Raw genomic sequence first — 20819 nt, 5'->3', positions numbered from 1 at the left:
CTGCGTACATTCTAGGGGGAGAGATATGTGGTAAACACATATCTAGTGTATCAGGTGGTAATCATGTGCAACAAGAAAATGACAGTATTTTAAGTGGAAGATAAAGCACTGGGGATGGAAAGGGGGTTCTATGGGGGGAGGGGGGGACCCCTGGCAGAGTCACAGCATATGTAAAGGTGAGCATGTACTTGATGTGTTCAGGGAATTGCCAGGAGGCCAGACTACCTGCAGAGACGTGGGGGGCGGGGAAGCGACATCTGAGAAGTATCTAGGCCCAGATCCCTTGCAGGCCTTTGTAAGGATTTTGCTTTGCTCTAAGTGAGGTTTTGAGCTGAAGAATGACATAATCTGATTTACATTTTAATGGCATCACTCTGGCTGGCTCAGTTGAAAATAGATGTGGGGGGTGGGGGGGCAGGGTAGGGAGGAGGCCAGGGAGGAAGTGAGGAGACTAGTTAAGACGCTTTTGTAACAGTGGAGGCAGGAAATGAGATTGGCTTGGACCAGACTCCACAGCAGCAGAAACTGTGATCAGAGGTCAGATCCTGGATACCTTCTGAAGTAGGCCCGCTGGTATTTGCTGATGGTTTGCTTTGGGTGTGTGAGAGCAAAGAGGAGAAGCAAGGATGCCTCCAAGCTCTTGGCGTGAGGAACTGGGGAGCCAAGTCTCCATTTGCTGTGAACAGTAAGAAAAACCTAGTGCACGCGTGTGCTGTGTTGCTGGGGAAGAAGCAGCAGCCTGGTTTGGGAGATGTTAATTTTGACGTGCCCGTTATATATCTGGAGCTGCATGCCATGGGCTGCATGTGTCTGGAATTCGGTGGAGAGATCCAGGCTGGAGATAGAAATTTGGGAGTCACAGCATGTAGGTGGCATTTCAAATCCTGCCACTGGCGGAAACTCCAAAAGTGAGAGTGTGCACAGAGATCCTGAGCTCTGGGGCTCTGCAACCAATAGAGGTCAGTGAAATGAAAGCACTCTGCAAAAGAGGCTGATAAGGAACAGCCTGAGAGAAGGGAGGGGATCCAAGAGAGATCAGTGGCCCAAAGCCAATAGAGGGTATTCTGAGGGAGGAGTGACAAGCTGTGTCAGATGCTGCTAATGAGCTCAATAACATGGGAGCAGACATCACTCCCGGAAGCAGACACCAGGAAGTCATTGGCTCACCTTGACAGGAGCGATTTCAGTAGAGGGGTGGCAATCAAAGTTGGGTTGGATGGGGTTCAAGAGAGAAGGGAAGTGAGAGGGGCAAGCTATAGAGATTTCAAGAGTTCTGCCAAAAAGGGAAATAGAATTGAGTTGGTGGCTGAGGAGGGATTGGGGTCAAGGGAGTTTTTGTGGGTTTTGTTTTTTGTTTTGCTTTAGGATGGAAAATATCAGAGGGTGCCTGAGTGGTTCAGTCAGTTAAGCTTCTGCCTTTAGCTCAGGTCATGATCCCAGGGTCCTGGGATGGAGTCCCTTGTTGGGTTCCCTGCACAGCAGTGAGCCTGTTTGTCCCTCTACTTGCTGCTCCCCTTGCTTGTGCTCTCTCTCTCTCTGTCAAATAAATGAATAAAATCTTAAAAAAGAAAGAAAGAAAGAAAGAAAGAAAGAAAGAAAGAAAGAAAGAAAGAAAGAAAGAAAGAAAGAAACCAGAGCAAGTCTGCTGATGAGGGGCACCCTGGCTGGTTAAGAGGAGATAAGGTCCAGTACACAGTAGGATCGGCCTTCAATCTGAGAACGGCAGTTCATCCATAGTAGCAAGAGGGAAACTGAAGGGTATAATGTTCTTTGGGATGATGGGAGTGGGTGGACTTCTGTTTTCAGTGAAGTAGGCGGCCTGGTGTCAGCTGAGACTGAGGAGGAAGTTGGACGAGGTTTACAATGTCTGAGAAGAGAGAAGAGGCCCATGGGGTGGTCTAGAACCATACGATGGTCAGTGATCTAGAGCAGTGGTTCCCAAAGTGTGAGCCCCAGCAGGATGCACAGCGTCAGGGGCATCTGAGAACTCGCCAGAGATTCTCAGGCCCCACTCCAGGCCTCCTGGGTCAGGAACTCTGGCGCCAAGTCTGGCAGTCTGTGTTCTGACAAGCCTCCAGGGGACTCTGATGCACACTTAGGGCCAGGAAGCACTGGGGTAGGAATAAATATATTGTGTGTTGCCGGGCAGCAGTAAGAGCCTTCCTGAGGATAGTGGTGGTGGATTTATTTTTTATTTTTATTTTTTAATTTTTTATTTATTTGTGATAGTCACAGAGAGAGAGAGAGAGAGAATGAGGCAGAGACATAGGCAGAGGGAGAAGCAGGCTCCATGCACCGGGAGCCCGATGTGGGATTCGATCCCGGGTCTCCAGGATCGTGCCCTGGGCCAAAGGCAGGCGCCAAACCGCTGCGCCACCCAGGGATCCCTGTGGTGGTGGATTTAGAGTGAAGCCAGTGAGGACGATTCAGCAGAGCCCGTGCGGAGACTGCTGTCCCCCTTCCAGCGATTCCACTAGGAACGGACACGTCGCCTGTTCCAGCTAATGTGGCGGATGGAAAAGTCTGCAGAGAAGGGCTTTTAGCAGTGACGCCCTCCGTCTTAAAAAATGGGTTCCAGGAAGATGCAATTTCTTTTTTGCTTCAGGGTTTTGTGGTGCCGAGATATGGCAGTGTCTTCCCGCCCAGGAAAACAGCCTGAGGACCAGGCCAAGAGGAGGGCAGAGTGGAAGGGAAGGCGCCAGATTCCTGACGATGCTGTTCAGGCACTGCACCAGACCTCTGGACAAACTTCGCCACCTCTGGACTGACTGACTGACATGGAATGTACCAGACTCATGCTCTGTCACCACATCCTCATCGATAAAATAGGAAAACTGGTAGTAATAGCCACCACCCATGAGGGTTCTAAAGAGCAAGGGAAGGTCACGCTGTTGAAAATAGCTTCCATTATCATAAAACACCACACAAATGTCAATCACTAATGTTATTTCCATTAGCACTCTTGTACTGTGGCTCCAATTTTATGCATTTTATTTCATATACACTTTTTTTAAAAAAGATTTTATTTATTTATTCATGAGAGAGACACACACACAGAGGCAGAGACACAGGCAGAGGGAGAGGCAGGCTCCCTGCAGGGGGCCAGATGTGGAACTCGATCCCAGGACTCTGGGATCACGTCCTGGGCCTAATGAAGGCAGACGCTGAACCTCTGAGCCACCCAGGCACCCTCATATACACTTTTCTACAAAGTGAGTGACGGTGATGGTGAAGGCAACAATGCTTTTACCTTAAGCAGCCAGTCCTAAGTGGGAATCCTTTGTCTCAGGACACCAGCCAGCCAGTGCACCTCACAGGCAGAGGCTCTCACCAGAGGGACTTTGAGGTTCAGCTGGGGGTAAAACAGGCCCCAAAGTACTTGCAAAAGAGCAAATTCCGCAGCCCAAAGCACTGCAGCTCCTCGCCCCACTGATATATCTCCCCCTTTTTGAAATCCCATAGCCCATTTCAAGTCTCCCTCTAAGATTACAAATTTCATTCTGAGTGCACCCCTCCCAAACAAGCAAAAGCACCCCCTTGCCATAGCAGGTCTTCCTTCCTGGATGAAGCATGCATACCCTCTTCCCCCTCCATGTTGCTCCCCACTGGAGCTCATTTCCCCAGTGGACCTCCTCTTCTCCCTCCTTGCCAGTCAGTGTCTATGGGGCTTTGCCTTGGCTCTCACATGTCCCTGTGATTCAATAGAAAGAGGAGTTTCTTTTACTTCCTTAGTTATCTTTAAGGCTCTCCTTCTAAGCTCAGCTTAGCCCTACCATCACCTTGGGCTCAGCTCATAGATCCCATTGGATCAGCACCATGTGTGCGCTGGGCATGGAGGCAGAGAGCCCTTTGGCCTGTATAACTTTTAAGGGTAGCCTTTCTCTCTTGAACTGGGCTGAGGGATCCACTAGTTCTGCACCAGACACGTTGACATGGAGGTTGCTGGCATCTTGAACATGATTTTACTACTCACCATGTTGTTACTGCTTCGTGCTCAGGGCCGACTGTTGCTGGCCCTGGCTCTGCCTCCTGCGAGGAGCCTCTGACCAAAGGTGGCCCCAGGAGAGACTTGGGCAGTTTCCCTGGGGAAAGAGACATTTTACATCTGTGTGAGGCAGGGAGAGCAGTAAGAGGGAGAAACCAGATTGCATGCAGTACCCACAATAAAATGGTAATAGTGAAACAATAAAACAATCCACTAAAGGAACAGCAGATGCAGCTGTGCACAGAGGGTGGGTGACCCATGGACTGTTGGAGAACTGGCGCAAGGGACTTCAGACTATCGTGACTAGATCTCCCTACACCCGCTTGCAAACAGCCAGTAGAATAGGCTGGTGTAAGGCAGCCCATACCCCAAGTACTGATAGGGACCACTGGGTGTGCCTCAAGGAACCAGCTCACTCTCCTGCAAAATTGTGCCCTCGCTGGAATCATGAATGGATAGGAGTCCTTGTAGGGGTCACATTCCTTCAAACTGGAATCTCTTTGAAAATCTCTTTGCCAGAATGGATCTGGCATCTCTAAGAACAGAGGACTAGGTTCTTAACCTATGTGCTCTTCTACTAGTCCTCAGGCCTCACAAGAACAGAGCTGTATTTTATTCATCTGTGTACCCTCAGAGATGAGCCCAGAGTTTGGCAGGTGTCTGTTGCCATGGAAGGTTCGTTGAGCTGAAGGCCTAGACCAGGGGTGGGCGAATGGTCTCCATTGCAGATCTATTTCAACTTCGAAAGCAGCCACAGATAATTATGTAAACAAAGGGATGAGGTGATGTTCTGATAAAACTTTATTGGATGGATGTGGACACTTGAGTTTCATACAATTATCTCATGTCATGAAATACTCTTTTGGTTTTTTTCCACCATTTAAAAATGTAAAAGCCAAAAAAAAAAAAAAAAGTAAAAGTCGTTCTTAGCCTGTTGGCTGCACAAAAACAGATAGCAGGCCAGATTTGGCTCATGGGTTTTAGTTTACTGACTCCTGGTCTAACATATCAAAACAGTTGATACGTTAAGAGCCTCCACTTGCTGTTTCCAGTGGGGGGCTCTTTACAGCTGTTGGGAGGGGCATGGCTCAACAGCTGGATCACCCCACTCCTCCCTGGTGCACTTGTATACACACACACCACACACACACACACACACACACACACACACACACACACAGATCTAACAAGGCCACTGTTCCGGACACCAGGGTGTGGGGTGGGTCTCCAGGTTGCCACAGTAATTGCAGATACACTTTCAAAACTGCTGCTTCTTGGTAAGAGTAAGATGTGTAGACTGTCAACGACTCGAACCTGATTTATCCTTCTGCCCAACCCCCTTGCCACCACCCAGCACACAGAGATCAGGGTGGGAGACCATAATTAGTGTGACACTGAGAGAGAAAGAGAGAGACTGAGTAGCAAGGAAAGATGACAGTGGTCAAGAAAATAATTCCTAATATTAGCAATGCTTCCTCTCAAAGCTTTACATTTTTTGGTGCATTTTAATCTTTCAGGCTCTTTCACATGCTTTGGTTCATGTGTTCCTTGCCAACTCATAAGGAGTAATTCACCCCACGGAGGAAACTAGAGGCTAGAGAGCTTGGGGGATTGATTTGCTCACTGTCATGTGCTGTCCGTGCAAGAGCCGAGACTCAGTTTATTTGTTCATTTATTCCATAAACAAGTTTTGAGGGTAGTAAATGTCATACAACGTGCCAGGCAAGAGAAATTAGAGATGAATAAGACTTGGCTCTTGCCCTCAGGGTATGTCCCTCCAGTTGCTCAAGGCTCCCCTGAGAAACTGACTCCCCTGGCGCTCTCCGTAAGGATGATTTTCAGCGCCAGCTTTTCTGGACTATACCTGGATCTTCAGTCATGGCAAACATCCTATGGGACAAATGCCATAGGCTGAGCACCCTCCTTCACCTCCATCTGCTCACACCAGCACCAGGTCTAGAAAAGATGGACCCTAAGCCCCAGGAGATGCTCCTTTTGTCCAGGGGATGCTCCTTCATGGGGATCAAGTCTAGAATGGGATTTGGTGGCAGGGGCTGTTGGGGAGCCCCAGGGAATCGCCAGACACACCCATGCACATTTGAATCTCTCATTCCAGAGGCAGAATTGCTGGGGAAGGTTTCTCATGCTGAGTGAGAATTTCCCTCTGCTTCCTTGTAAAGTGAGAAAAGCTTCCAGGTTATTTTTGGCAAGAAGCCCCAGGTTATTGTGACCCTGAGCAAGTCATCTAACCTCTTTGAATTTCCATTTCTACATCTGAGGGTATAAGAGGAGACATGCCCTGTCTACCCCACTGGGTGCAAACATTCCAAGAACTGGCCACGAAGACGTGGAAGCACTATCATCTGGGTGCATCCTTCCCACTCTAGATCTGCCTTTGTAGACCTAGGGAATGATGTGCGATCTCCTGGGTCAACTAGAGCAGGATTTGGTCCCTGCATTTTGGTGTCACCTTTTCAGAAGAACCAACCTGTTCCGAAGCATCAGATGCCCAGACATCGTGCAAGATGAAGAGAAGCCTAGGATTCTTCCTGAATCCAGGCAGTGTTTCGAGCGAGCGCCCTGCAGAGGAACACGCATTACATCACTTGAAATGTCATGGCACTCAGGTTCCCAAAGTATTCTGTTGACAAGTGATATTGGGGGGACACACTCTGACTTTTATGTTAGCTTGCAACTTGGCCTTTTGTGTTTCCCAGGTGAATTCTTGCTGTCCTCCCTGCACAGTCTGTGCTTGCCACGAGGTAGCTCCATCTGGTGGGATCTACCTTGGGGGCTCTGAGGTGCCCCCTCTTCCTACCCAGAACCCAGAGGAGCTCCGCCCACCACCTCCTGGCTGGCTCCGCCCACCTGCTCCTCCTGCGGGAGGACACGCCCCTCAGCCCGCCCCCCACCAGCCCACCCAGGCTAGGTGGCTTGCTCTAGTTAGGGGGTTTCTGCCTCCTTTCCATGCTTTCCTACCTCCGATGTGCTTTTTATTTTAATACTTACATTTTAATAGTTGATTGCCTCAAATGGGCTATAGAATTATTTATTTTGCTCTCATGAATCTGTCTTCTGATCTGAGATATCGAATCCCTCACTGTTTTGGGATTTACAGCCTGGCTGCTCTAGAGTTCGCAAAGCTTTTCCATTAAAGGTCTCTCTCCTCTGCCAATATTTATTGCTAGAGTCACTGTTGCCCAGAAGCTACTCTCTGCTGCATCTTCTGGGAAATGAAATTTATGTCTCCTGGCACTGATGGGGGTGATATCACCGAGGCACTGTTTACATCACCGGGTGCCGTAAGCCCTGAGCCGGTCTCTAATGGATGGCAAAGGGGTGGGGGGAAAGGAACAGAGTGAATTTACATAAACAAACATGCCTACCTCTTCCTTTCCTTCCCTTCCCTGCACAATCCCACCCACCACTTGTATTGACAGTATCATAACATAATTAGAGGAATCTATTAAAATTGACACCTCCCCTTAAAATCAGTGTTGAGTGGCTGGGGTCAGTAGTGGTGGAGGGATGGGCAGCAGAGGGATGCCCAGCTTTTGTGTGGAGGGCATCTGCTCAAAGGGCAGTAACTGTGCCTTCCCTTTGTAGCAAGTCACCCCCTTATAAACCACGTGACATGCATTTTCCTGCCTCTGTTGACAGGTGAGCTAACTAAGGGATGGAGACTCAGAGTTGGGCTAGTTCTGACCTAGGATTCCAACCTAGCTTTTCAGACCCAGGGCTCTGTTTCCATGATCCCCTGGTTTGGTGGCGAGTGCTTGGTGAGGGGTGAGTGCAGCTCTCAGCCCCAGCTCCTCTCCCACCTGCCCTACATGAATGTCTCTCCCTCCCCGCCACCTCCCGCCCCAGGCTCCAAAGCAAGCTGGCCCAGAAGAGAGACAGAAAATGCCTGAGCAGCAGTTCTCTGGGTACACATAGCCTCCGCCCCCTCTCTTCTCTCTTTCCCTAGTTAGCCAGCCTTCTCCTACCACGTTGTATCTATTTTCTCCAGTGAGTGTTGATGCCGTTGCCACTTGCTCACCCCCATTCACTCCCCAACCTACTGCACTCTTCTCTCCTCCCCCTCCCCACTTCACCTGAATTGACCAGTGAGCCCCCAGCTCCCAGCTCAATGGACAGCTTTGGGGCCCAGGGCTGACTTCGGGGGCACGAGAGGAAGACAGTGGCACGGGCACCCCTCCGCAGAAGGGCCCCATGCTTGGTTTAGCGCTCCACTGTTGCTGTCTTGAAATTCTTAATATATTTTTTGAACAAGGGATTCTAGATTCCCATTTTGCACCAGGCCTCACAAATTATGCTGCTAATCCTGCTGGGATCTTTTAAAAATGTAACTTCTGTATCAAACATCATCCATGGTCCACCCAACATGCCTTCTCCCTCCATTCCTCCAACAGATTCCCATTCTTTTCAGCTGCCATTGAGACCCCTTGATTTCAGGGGGAGGCCATTCCTGAGCTATAGAGAATGAATCTGATTGACAAAGGCAGGGATGGGTGGAAGGTTACAACTTTGGGTCCAGGATTGATCTAAAGGTGACCACATGACCTAGAGAGGAAAGAGAGGAAAGTAAAAGCTTGTTCTGGGAAAGCTTTAGTGTTCCTGAGAAAAATAGGTGGACTCAGCTGGCTTGCTTTACTCTCCTTCCCATGGATGTGGACCTCGATCCCTGGAGGTGGAGCACCCATCTTGTGGCAGGAGAAGGACATCCAACATGCTGCCAGTGGCAGAGAGAAAGAAAGGCACTGGGCCATTGTTGAGCATTGTGTCTCTAAATTTCTTACTATGCATCAAACAAACAACAATAGCAGCATCAAAACCCTTATCTTTTGAAGTCATAGCTGCGATTTTTTTTTTTTTTTTTTTACTTCAGATGGACTGTTTTGTAACTGCTATGACTTCCCCTGCTCAGCATAATTTGGCACAATGTTATCTATTTCCCCCACTTAAAATATTCTTCCCTTGGCATTCAGGATACCAGGTCACTAGATTTTTCTGATCACTTCTTGTATTTCCTCTCCAGAGTCCAGTCCTTGATAGTGGGGTCTGGCAGCACTTAGTGGTTCATTCTTTTACTCATTGCTAAGTATTTACTGGGCGCTGCCGTGTGTTGGGCCTTATATGAAGCATGGCAGGTGCAGCCGGGCAGATAGACGAGGCCCCTGCTCTGATGGAGCTTACACTGTAGTCCTGGGCGCTGCCCCAGCTGCTGTCCATACTCCTCCTGGGAAACCTCACTCACTTTTGCAGCGTCCCCATGTGCCTCTGCCTCATTCTCCTGCAGGACTTCACATTGAGCTATCTAATTAAGCAACAGTCCACAGATCCTCCTAGAAAAGAGAGAAGAGGCTGAGCTGCCCCGTGGTGAGTCAGTTATGATATTATCTCTCTTCCGTATTCCCAGCCAAGATATGAAGAGAAGACACAAAAGAGTTGGCTACAAAAAAAAAAAAAAAAAAAAAAAGAGTTGGCTACCTTTTCTCCTACCTAAGCCCCAACTTTATTTTTCTGCAATACTCACACACGTTAGGAGATTCCAAAGTAGCAATTTCCCCTTGACAGAATCCTGCCATATGTGGGGATTCTCTGTTTTCTTTTTTTAAATTTCTTTTTCTCCTTTTAATTTGTAACTCAAGTACGGTTGAGTGGGGCTCTTCTTTCATTTCCTATAAAAGGTATTGAAAGTTCCCATCAGGTTTAACAGTTACTGCACTGTTACCACTGCCAGACCCTCACTCACACACGACTGTGCCAGGAAATTGTAAAAGAGGAGATTGGAAGTGAAAACGTGTCAACTTCCCCCAGGCCACTCGTGAAGGAAGACGGCTACTATTGATAATGGCATGTCTTGGAAATGTGCTTCATTTGAGAAAAGGTTGTTTTTTCTTTCTTTCTTTCTTTTCTTTCTTTCTTTCTTTCTTTCTTTCTTTCTTTCTTTCTTTCTTTCTTTCTTTCTTTCTTTCTTTCTTTCTTTCTTTCTTTCTTTCTTTCTTTCTTTCTTCTTTCTTTCTTTCTTTCTTCTTTTTCTTTCTTTTCTTCCTTCCTTCCTTCCTTTCTTTCTTTCTTCTTTCTTTCTTTCTTTCTTTCTTTCTTTCTTTCTTTCTTTCTTTCTTCTTTCTTCTTTCTTCTTTCTTTCTTCTTTATAAAGATTTTATTTATTCAGAGAGACACACAGAGAGAGAGAGGCAGAGACACAGGCAGAGGGAGGAACAGGCTCTCTGAGGGAAGCCGGATGCGGGACTTGATCCTGAGACATATAGGATCTAATCATTGAGCTAAAGGCAGACGCTCAAACACAGAGCAACCCAGGTGCCTGGAGAAAAGTTTAAAATGAAAAAACTTCAAATAAAATGACAACCCATTAATTCCACTTAGAATGCTAGGGGATTTAACCTAAAGATATAATTCAAATGACTAAAGATCATTGATTCATATATATGATTATTGTTTGCTTATGATAACAAAAAAATGGGAACAACTTTTCTTACTGTTATCCATGTAATTCACTACATTCTTACATTAAAGGAGGAACGTGGGATCCCTGGGTGGCGCAGCGGTTTAGCACCTGCCTTTGGCCCAGGGCGCGATCCTGGAGACCCGGGATCGAATCCCACGTCGGGCTCCCGGTGCATGGAGCCTGCTTCTCCCTCTGCCTGTGTCTCTGCCTCTCTCTCTCTCATTCTGTGTGACTATCATAAATAAATAAAAATTAAAAAAAAAAAATAAAGGAGGAACGTGGGCAGCCCCGGTGGCTCAGCGGTTTAGTGCTACCTTCAGCCCGGGGTGTGATCCTGGAGACCTGGGATCGAGTCCCATGTGGGCCTGCCTCTCCCTCTGCCTGTGTCTCTGCCTGTCTCTCTTTCTCTCTGTGTGTCTGTCATGAACAAATAAGTAAAACTTTAAAAAGAAAATAAAGGAGGAACACTACATGATCATTTCAAGAGATGCTAAAAAAGCACTTGTTTTTGAATTCGGTGACTATCCCTAATAAATATTTTTAGTAAGCCAGGAATAAAAGGAAAACCCTTAATTTATAAAGAGTATATCTTTTTTAAAACCCCCATAACACACATTATGTTGAACAAGGAAACAGAACAAGCCCTCCCATCAGAGTTTGGTGAAACACTCTACAGAGCTGAGACTATAGTTAGGTAAGTGAGGAACCTGACTGAGGTACAAATGCTAAGAGCATGCCAAAACACTCAGCAATCAAGTAAACTAAACAGTATCTTAATGCAACATTTAAAAAAATAAAATTAATGTAAAAACTCCTTGACGAATAAAATAGATAAAATTTACAAATTTTAAATATAGACTGGATCAGTATTTTTCCCAATTTTTTCCTTTTTGCCTCCATCTCTAATGTGGCTCTTTTGTGTTCACTAAAATGTTCTTTATCTTAAAAAAATGTTATCTTGATTAATGAATTTCCTGGTACCTCCCTATATTGTACGTCCAAGGCAAGTGTCTCACCTCATCCTGGGGTTTACTGAGATGGAAATGAACTTCCCTGTGGTAACCTATGGTGGTTTGTGTAGGACAATAACCCAACAGTGGAGCCTTGCTTGTCTTTGTCATGGCCTCCCTTACCCCTGCCCACCCGTCACCCCTCAATCTAACATCTGAAGATGAATATAAGGGTTTATTTTCAACAAATGTTTAAGGGGTATCTTCCATGTGTCAGCACTAGGTGTACAATGATCTACACATTCTCAGTCTCATGGAGCTTATAGTTGGCTGTTGGAGAACAACAATTAAACAAGCAGTAATAATAAAGTATAGTAAGGGCCATAGTGGAGCAGAGGTATCAGAATTAGAAGAGCCCCATTTGCCAGTCAGAAGACATGAGGTCCAGTCCCCAGCCTGAAGCTTGATTAGGATCTGAGGGGCAGGAGGGACTAATGAGAAGGATGAGGCTCTCAGAGATAACTGTTCGTGAAAAGGCTTATTTGAGAACATGACAGAATTACAGTAAGACTAGAGCTCTCAAGAGGCAAGTGTGGTGTAGAAAGAGTGAAACTAGAGAGGGAGCCAGAGGGAAGGTTGTGAAGGACTTTGAAAACTACATGGAAGAATTTGGAATTAATCCCCAGAGCAGTGAGGAACCTTTGAAACAGGAGAATGCTTGGATTGAGTTCATGTTTCAGAAAGACCATTCCATCTGTGCTGTGAAGAATGCAGGAAGGTAAAACTCATCCAGAAGACTAGTTAGGATGCTGTTAGGGTTGCTGCTATGGACTGAATGTGTGTGTCCTCTACCCCCCAAATTCATATGTTGAAACTCAACCCCCAGCATGATGGCATTTGGAAGTGGGACCTTTGGGAGGTGATTACATCATGGGGGTGGAGGCCTCATGAATAAGATTAGTGCCCTGGGATCCCTGGGTGGCGCAGGGGTTTGGCGCCTGCCTTTGGCCCAGGGCGCGATCCTGGAGACCCGGGATCGAATCCCGCATCGGGCTTCCAGTGCATGGAGCCTGCTTCTCCCTCTGCCTCTCTCTCTTTCTCTCTCTGTGACTATCATAAATAAATAAACATTTAAAAAAAAAAAAGATTAGTGCCCTTATAAAATAGGCCAGAGAGTTCCCTAATCCCTTCTATCACATCAGAACTCAGACAGTCCAACTCATTTTGAAAGTGTTTTCGGTTGCATACATGCAGAAAGATAGTCTAGCAAGACTATCCACTTTTGAACCAGGAAGTGAGCTCTTACCAGACACTCAATCTGTCAGCACCTTGATCCAGGACTTCCTGGCTTCCAGAACTGTGAGAAAAAATATCTGTTATCAGTCACCCAGTTTGTGGTATTATTTTAGATAGCAGCCCAAATGGGCTAAGTTAGTAATCTAGGGGAGAAATGTTGGTGGTCTGATTAGGGTGGTGGTGGTGGGGGGGGGTGTTGATGCATTTGCACAATGTTGAGTAGATATAATCAACAGGACTTGGTGACTGATTAGATGTGAGAGGTGATGGGGAAGAAAGAATCAAGGATAACATGTAGGTGTGTGACTTGTGCAATTTTTAAATGTATCAGCTCTACTATCTAGCAAACTTGATGAATTTTCCTTTCAGTTCTAAGATGTAACTGTGGATTTTCTATGTAGACAGTTACATTAACTGCAGTTAGGAGTGGTTTTGTCCCTTACCTTCCCATATATTGATAGCAGGGAGAGTTCTGTCAGGAAATTAGGAGTGGCTCTTGGTATTGCAGGCGGAGAGACTTAATAGAGAGGATTAGGTGCCTACAACACTGTTGGGAAAATGGAATTAGTGAAAGTCATAGGAAGTCGCTAGCTTTTAGGTTTACCCCTGCAGCTGTGGTTTTACAATTAAAAGTTGTCAGGAAACTACAGAAAACCTCCACTGATGGATCACGGCTGTCCTACAGCAGTGAAAGTGGTAGCTGACAGGGTGCCCTGAGGACTTTGCAAACCCTTGTTTCTATCAAAGCCCAAGCACCGACAAGCCACTGCCAGAGACAGAACAACACAGCATGCTTCCAGGCCCTTCCATCTCCAAATCTTAAGCAAATCTCATTGGCTGACTGTTATGTGGTTCAGAGCGCCGGACATAAAGGAGCATGGGATACATAGTTCTCAGGCTTCCAACCCCTATAATAAAGGACACAAATGGTAGAAATAAAAGTTGGTTGTAAGAGAAACCAAGAAAAACCAAGAGCCAGCACAGTTTTGCCTTACTTTGCTAGACTATCCTTCTGTATGTATGCAACCAAAAACACTTTCAAAATGAGCTGGACTGTCTGAGTATTTCACCCACCATTCTCCCCGATAGACCCTGTATTCTAGAAGATGCACAAAATGATACACAGCTTTCCGAACATATTTCCTTGCCTTTGCACTTGTCCTGCCACTCAAAAGGTACCTTTCCTCTGCTTGTGGAAGACTCTGCCCATTCTTCTTCCACTTATGCCCTCCTTGTCTCATACCTGCATCAGGCAGGATTGACTTGAATCTCTCAGTACTTTCTCTGCACCTGGTTCACTATTCTATTATAGCCACTTGCCCCAATGAATTTCAGTGTTTAGTCAAGGTGGCCATCTCCTCCAGCAGACATAAGCATCCTAAAGTAAGAGGCCAGGATTTATTTCATGTTTCTGTCCCAGGGATCTACTACAGTGCTTGGAACATAAATGTGCTCATTAAAGACTTATTGAGTGTATGAAGGACCGTGTCTACAAGGTCACTCAGGGTAAGCACCGAAGGTTGAATGAAGAGCGGCCACCTTTAGAAACAGGCAGGCCGTTTATTCCTGAAAAGGGGCCTCAGCAGTGTTAGAATCTTGGATGGATGAAAATTGTTTATAAATTGTTTATTAATACTAGCTACAAGTTCTAAATTCTTATTTCCTATTTATGTTGACTTTTTCCAGTCTTTTCCAAGCTTTTATCATCTGTTCTTGCCTTCTCAAGGTTGTAGTGCTGTTTCGTATTAAAATACAATTCCTATGCCACGTTCTGGTTGCCCCCATCACATCAGATTAATGCAATGATGGCTTAAGCTCCTGGGGAAATGTGGGTCATTACATGTTGCTGACAGCAACCCTCACAGTGACATTGCAGCAGGGACAGAGAACATCTTAATAAATTATTATTTATACAAAATCAGAGAGCTCTAGAGTTTGACACGTCCTTAGAGAGCCAATCTTTTTGTAACACCGAAATGGAGATTGAAAATTTCCCGTGATTCCTTAGCGCTATGAAAAATTGGTTAGCGAGCTCATCTCTTCCTTCTTCAGGTGGGGAAAGCTGCTAGTGCCAGACCTCTGAGACTTCCCAGGCCCCAGTGCAGTGTTACATGAAAAATAAGCAATTAACCAAATGTTTTTAAATGGCTGCATGCGTGTCCTATTTGTTAAATCCCTCAAAGCCGATATTGTATGGTTCCCTAAAGGACATGTACCCACGGTAACCTGGAAAATCTTTGTTTTTCTTTGTAGCAGACACAGGATACGACTCGGTATCCATTTCTAACCTCATTTCTCTTGTCCACTTTTGCTTCTAAAGCCCAGGGAAGCTAAGCACTTTGTCAGCCTCGCTGTATTGGAAGTGACCAGGCGACAGTTTTGAAGTAAGTGAGATGTAAGCAGAAGCCTGCAGTTTTCTGGGAACATTTTCCTTTCCTGATGGAAGGGACAAAGGAGGTAGATACTTTCCTTGCTCCTTTTTCTGTCTGTGGGGTGACTGTGTTGGCTGCACCTACATCAGCCTGCTTGTGTCCATTGGGAAAAGCCAAGAGAATGTCGGAGATGTTGGCTGATGTAGAATGGCCAGACCAACACCAGCACCATCTACATCCCTGCTTCTTGTGATGTGAGAGCAACAGGTCCCTCTTTGTTCAAGCCACTGAGTTTCTATTCCTTGCTTCTAGGTGCTTTTCTGATATTTACTCTAAGTCAGCTGCAGAACCTGGCTAAACAGGAGGGACAGGCTGACAGATGTGGATGTTGCTATTAATGTACTTTATAGGTTCAGTTTTGTAACATTTCCCTGTCACCCCATTAAAAAAATGTTGTCTCAAGAATACATAAAATTTGAGAACAGAGGAAAACAGTTGCTGTCTCATCTCAGCCCCATTGTTCGATGTAGTTTTGTTTTAGCTGCGTGGTATTAAGAGAATCCTAATTCACACACGTGGGTGGTTGCAAATGTACAGGTGTGTTCACCTGGCAATTTCAGATCAGAAGGTGTCAAAGAGGAGCGTGAGGATAATTTCCCTTCAAGATGGAGTTAATACCAGCACGTGAGACCTGTTCTTCCTGAAGGGGAGAATGTCCAGTCTGGAGGGAGGGAGTTAGCAAACAGTTTGTTCGACCAAGGAAATCCTCATTCCTCAAAGCAAAATATCATGCAGTGAAAAACAGTCCAGATTCTGGAGGCACACTTTATGACTTCAACTCCTAAGACTATTCCCTGTGGACTGAGTGCCTCTGTTTTTGTGTCATATGTTTGCAAAATGGGCACGTTAATGGTGCCTACCTTATGAGGTTGTGGGTGGCTTGCATCCACCAATACAGGCGAGGCTCTAGAATAATGATGGACACCTCATAACAACAACTGTTAACAATGGTGAGATGTCCAATGAGGTCCTAGCTTCTCCATTGCCTGTCTCTGTCAGATATTTACTAAAAAATTTAAAATAGATAAGTCTATTTTGCTTGAAACATTGACTACATGGTTTGATGTCTTTGCAGATCAATTACCTGTGATTAACCCAAAAGCTTCACCTTGCCAAAGTAAACTTATTCAGGCTTTCAAAGGAAGAGAAGCATTCAGATCTTACAATAGATGCTGGAACTATGTATAATGTGAAGCAATCATTGCCCTGCAACCTTTGTCCAATAGTATTTTAAGACTAATTACTGTACTGTGATCTTGAGGGGTGCTGGGCAAATATATATTTCATCTGGCATTTAATTTCTTAGGGCCTGTGCATGCTATATTTGATAGTCATGTGTACAATTTTATGTAAATAGACATGGGAAGGCCTGCATTAAAAAAGAAAAAAAAAGCCCAAACAATAATAACATAGAAAGAACCAGTACAGAGCTGCAACATTCTGAATCAACAAACATTTACAACATATTTCCGGCAGGAGCTACATACACAGAAGCATGTAAAGCTGGAAGCCCAATTTAAAGATGTTGGTTGTTTCTAGTATATAAACATTTGGTGTGCGAAATATTTAACGTGAATTTCTTTAATCGAGGTATTTGTGATTGTAAAACAAAAATCTTTTTTAAAAAATGATTTTATTTATTTATTTGACAGAGAGAGAGAGAGAGAGAGAGAGCACAAACAGGAGTGGCAGGCAGAGGGAGAAGGAAAAGCAGGGAGCCTGACATGGGACTCAATCCCAGGACCCTGGGATCATGATCTGAGCCAAAAACAGTTGCTTAACTGACAGAGCCCCTCAGGCACCCTGTACAACAAAAATCAAGTATTTGTAGGCTCCTAAAGTATCCCTGCATGACTGTAGTTGTCCATTGACCAGAGTTCAACAATGATCCAAACTATCCCTAGAGTCCCTTCGAAAATTTGGAATTTTAAGTTACAGAGATGAATGCATGAGATCCAACCCCTCCTACTTTGGTCATTCATCCAGGTACGCTGGCTCTCTATTCTCTATAAGGTGAGTCTACCTCAAAACTAATAGAATTCTCTTACTTTAAGACATTCCATAGAAGGTGGTTCCATAGCATAGGACTTAAATAAATTAGTCATTGCCAACAAGTTGCCAACTTGTTGTTGCCAACAGGTCATTGTCATCTGAATTTAAAATGTCTTAGAGGAACCTCCACACAGTTTTCCAGAGTGGCTGCACCATTTCACATTCCCACCAACAGTGCAAGAGGGTTCCCTTTTCTCCGCATCCTCTCCAACATTTGTGGTTTCCTACCTTGTTAATTTTCCCCATTCTCCCTGGTGTGAGGTGGTATCTCATTGTGGTTTTGATTTGTATTTCCCTGATGGCAAGTGATGCGGAGCATTTTCTCATGTGCTTGTTGGCCATGTCTAGGTCTTCCTCTGTGAGATTTCTGTTCATGTCTTTTGCCCATTTCATGATTGGATTGTTTGTTTCTTTGCTGTTGAGTTTAATAAGTTCTTTATAGATCTTGGAGACTAGCCCTTTATCTGATATGTCATTTGCAAATATCTTCTCCCATTCTGTAGGTTGTCTTTTAGTTTTGTTGACTGTATCCTTTGCTGTGCAAAAGCTTCTTATCTTGATGGTTCCTCAAAGAGTTAAAAATAGATCTGCCCTATGACCCAGCAATTGCACTGCTGGGGATTTACCCCAAAGATACAGATGCAGTGAAACGCCGGGACACCTGCACCCCGATGTTTATAGCAGCAATGTCCACAATAGCCAAACTGTGGAAGGAGCCTCGGTGTCCATCGAAAGACGAATGGATAAAGAAGCTGTGGTCTATGTATACAATGGAATATTACTCAGCCATTAGAAACGACAAATACCCACCATTTGCTTCGACGTGGATGGAACTGGAGGGTATTATGCTGAGTGAAATAAGTCAATTGGAGAAGGACAAACATTATATGTTCTCATTCATTTGGGGAATATAAATAATAGTGAAAGGGAATAGAGGGGAAGGGAGAAGAAATGGGTGGGAAATATCAGAAAGGGAGAAAGAACATGGAAGACTTCTAACTCTGGGAAACGAACTAGGGGTGGTGGAAGGGGAGGAGAGTGAGGGGTGGGGGTGACTGGGTGGTGGGCACCGGGGGGGGACACTTGACGGGATGAGCACTGGGTGTTATTCTGTATGTTGGCAAATTGAACACCAGTAAAAAATAAATTTATTATTAAAAAAATGTCTTAAACAATTAGGGCATTTACTATCTCACATAACATGAAGTGTAGGAGGACAGCTTCTTGGTTGATTCATTCAGTATTTTCTGTACTTTCTGCTCAGCTGTCTTTACCATGTTGGTCATTTTTTCTTGTGGCCTCAAGATGGCTGCCACAGCTCCAGTGATCATATTTGTGCACAGCCATATTCAGAGGTAGAAAAGAGATGTCTGGATTCTTTTCAGTTCTCTTAAAAGCTAAAAAACCTTTCCCAGAAGCATCCCCAGTAGAGTTAGCCTCCAATCTCATTGATCAGAATTAAGTTACATGTTCTTTCTTAAGTCAGTTCCTAGCAAGGGGAATAAAATTACCTTGATTGGTTAGATGATCAAGATTGATGTGCTGGGCCTGGGATTAGGGCCAAATTCAGGAGAGCCCATGGCCACACTGAGGACTGAGCATGTTGGAAAGCAAACAACAGAGCGGGATTCTGGGTGAAAAATCAAGAGTGGCTGCAAGAGTCTAAAGGATAGCATTCTGAAGAGAGCCAGAAACCTATCTCCTGCCTGTCTGCTGGCCCCCCTCCCCAGGCTGGGTGGGAATGGGAGCAAAAGACGCAGGAAGCAGTTAGGACAAGAGAGCTACATTGTGCCTACACAGATCCCAAAATTCCAATAGAATTGAAGATTCAATTGATCTGTTTCGCGTAGCTTTTGGAGATTGTTATACTTGTACTAACAATTTCGTTTTGGTTCGTTGTGATACTGGTGTGTGCAGGGGATATAGGTGTTAGGTGCATAACTGTTAGCCAAACAGCTTTTCCTTTTATGATGTTTTTTTCCAAAGATTTTATTTATTTATTTATGAGAGACAGAGAGAGAGAGAGAGAGAGAGAGGCAGAGACACAGGCAGAGGGAGAAGCAGGCTCCATGCAGGGAGTCCGATGTGGGACTTGATCCCGAGACTCCAGGATCATGCCCTGGGCCGAAGGCAGGCGCTAAACCACTGAGCCACCCAGGGATCCCCTGATATTTTGTTTAATGTTTTGCTATCATGAAAATATTTATGACTCTGCTCTAAGTGTGGACCCCCTCCTTAGAAAAAAGAGCACACAGGCACTTTCGTACAAATTTTGTAAATAATTTTAGGAGATCCACTGATGTCTTGTCACTTATTCATGATCTCCAAGTTATAGCCCTATGATATCACTGAAAAAAAAGGTATTTATTTATTTATCTATTTTTGAAAGATTTTATTTATTTACTCATGAGAGACAGAGAGACAGAGAAAGAGGCAGAGACATAGGCAGAGGGAGAAGCAGGCTCCCTGCAGAAAGCCTGATATGGCGCTTGATCCCAGGATTCTGGGATCATGACCTGAGCCAAAGGCAGACTCTCAAGCACTGAGCCACCCAGGCACCCCCAAAAAAGATTTAGTGTGACGAAAAAAATAAGATTTAGTGTGAGGAAATAAGCAAAGCAAAACAGCAAAATCGGGACGTCTATTGGACTTTTGTTAGCTCTGCGGCCTTTTTTGAATCTTTTTTTAAGACCTCAATTTTACCTCTATAAAGTGGAACTACTGGAGTTATTTCAAAAACCAAGTGGATAGCGCATAAGATTGTTTTAAATTCAATAGCACTTTACAAATGTTGGCTTAAAAACTTAATTGCTGATAAATCCAAACAGCATGATGGCTCTTACTTCCAAATTGGATTTACTAAATTCAAAATAGTGCACTCCATGAGGTTTCAAGGAGCAGAAGTTATTTCCTCCACAAGCAATGGATTGAACCCAGTACCCTTTCTCAGCAGCTGGTTTAAAAAGAGGCACTGACTGAAACATCCTTAATTCACCATGCTGGTGAAGTCAGAGCATACCAATCCTCAGAGCGAGGGAAAAGAACAGTCTTCTAGATGCCCCTCCTCCGCCCATCCCATGCTAGCAGCCACCCCGGGATTCCTCATTACCCATCTCCACTGGCACTATCCCTGCCTTTACTTGGTCCCCGCTGTGGACCCATTCTAAACCCCTCATGCCCTTGGAGGCAGGAATGCCAAGTCCAGTTTTCTCACCATGGTACCCATCTCCCATTCTTCACCTTAAATTCCCCATCCTTCCTTTCTCTCAATGTGAGAAGCCCAACTTCCTCTCTTGTTTTTATAACATTCTTCCTTTCCATGCCCAACTGCCTTGGCAGCCGATCGTGTACCACTGAATGGCAAAATGCCCATCAGAGTTTTCCCAGGGATCGATCAAAGGAGAGTTACAGAGAGTGGCAGACCGTCTGAGGCAAACAGACCTGGCTCCTGCCTCCAGATAGCAGGCAGGCAGATGTAAGGAGCCCTTCTTGCCTCTCCCAGTACGAGCAGACAGCTGACTGTGAGCATTAGGAGATTTTGCTGGGTGACGAAGAGTGTCAGCACTGTACCCACATGTACCTGTAATAAAACAATAAAAAAAAAGAAAGAAAGAAAGAAAGAAAGAAAGAAA

The 20819-nt window shown here is 45.2% G+C and overlaps 1 long non-coding RNA gene across 4 annotated transcripts; it reads left to right on the top strand.

Annotated features, from left to right (window-relative positions):
• Positions 1 to 442: 442 nt before the first annotated feature.
• LOC140600644 (uncharacterized) lies at positions 443 to 18198 on the top strand. Of its 4 annotated transcripts, none has more exons than XR_012003823.1 (3): positions 443 to 685; positions 15024 to 15087; positions 16211 to 18198. It is a non-coding gene; the product is annotated as an uncharacterized lncRNA (long non-coding RNA). The 4 variants fall into 4 exon arrangements; XR_012003822.1 differs by having other exon boundaries at positions 15024 to 15160; XR_012003821.1 differs by having other exon boundaries at positions 443 to 959.
• Positions 18199 to 20819: the final 2621 nt, after the last annotated feature.

This window comes from Canis lupus, chromosome 12 (genome assembly GCF_048164855.1).
Source record: "Canis lupus baileyi chromosome 12, mCanLup2.hap1, whole genome shotgun sequence".
Classification (NCBI taxonomy): domain Eukaryota; kingdom Metazoa; phylum Chordata; class Mammalia; order Carnivora; family Canidae; genus Canis; species Canis lupus.
The sequence above is the reverse complement of the archived record's forward strand: the minus strand, read 5'-3'. Positions and strand labels throughout refer to the sequence as shown.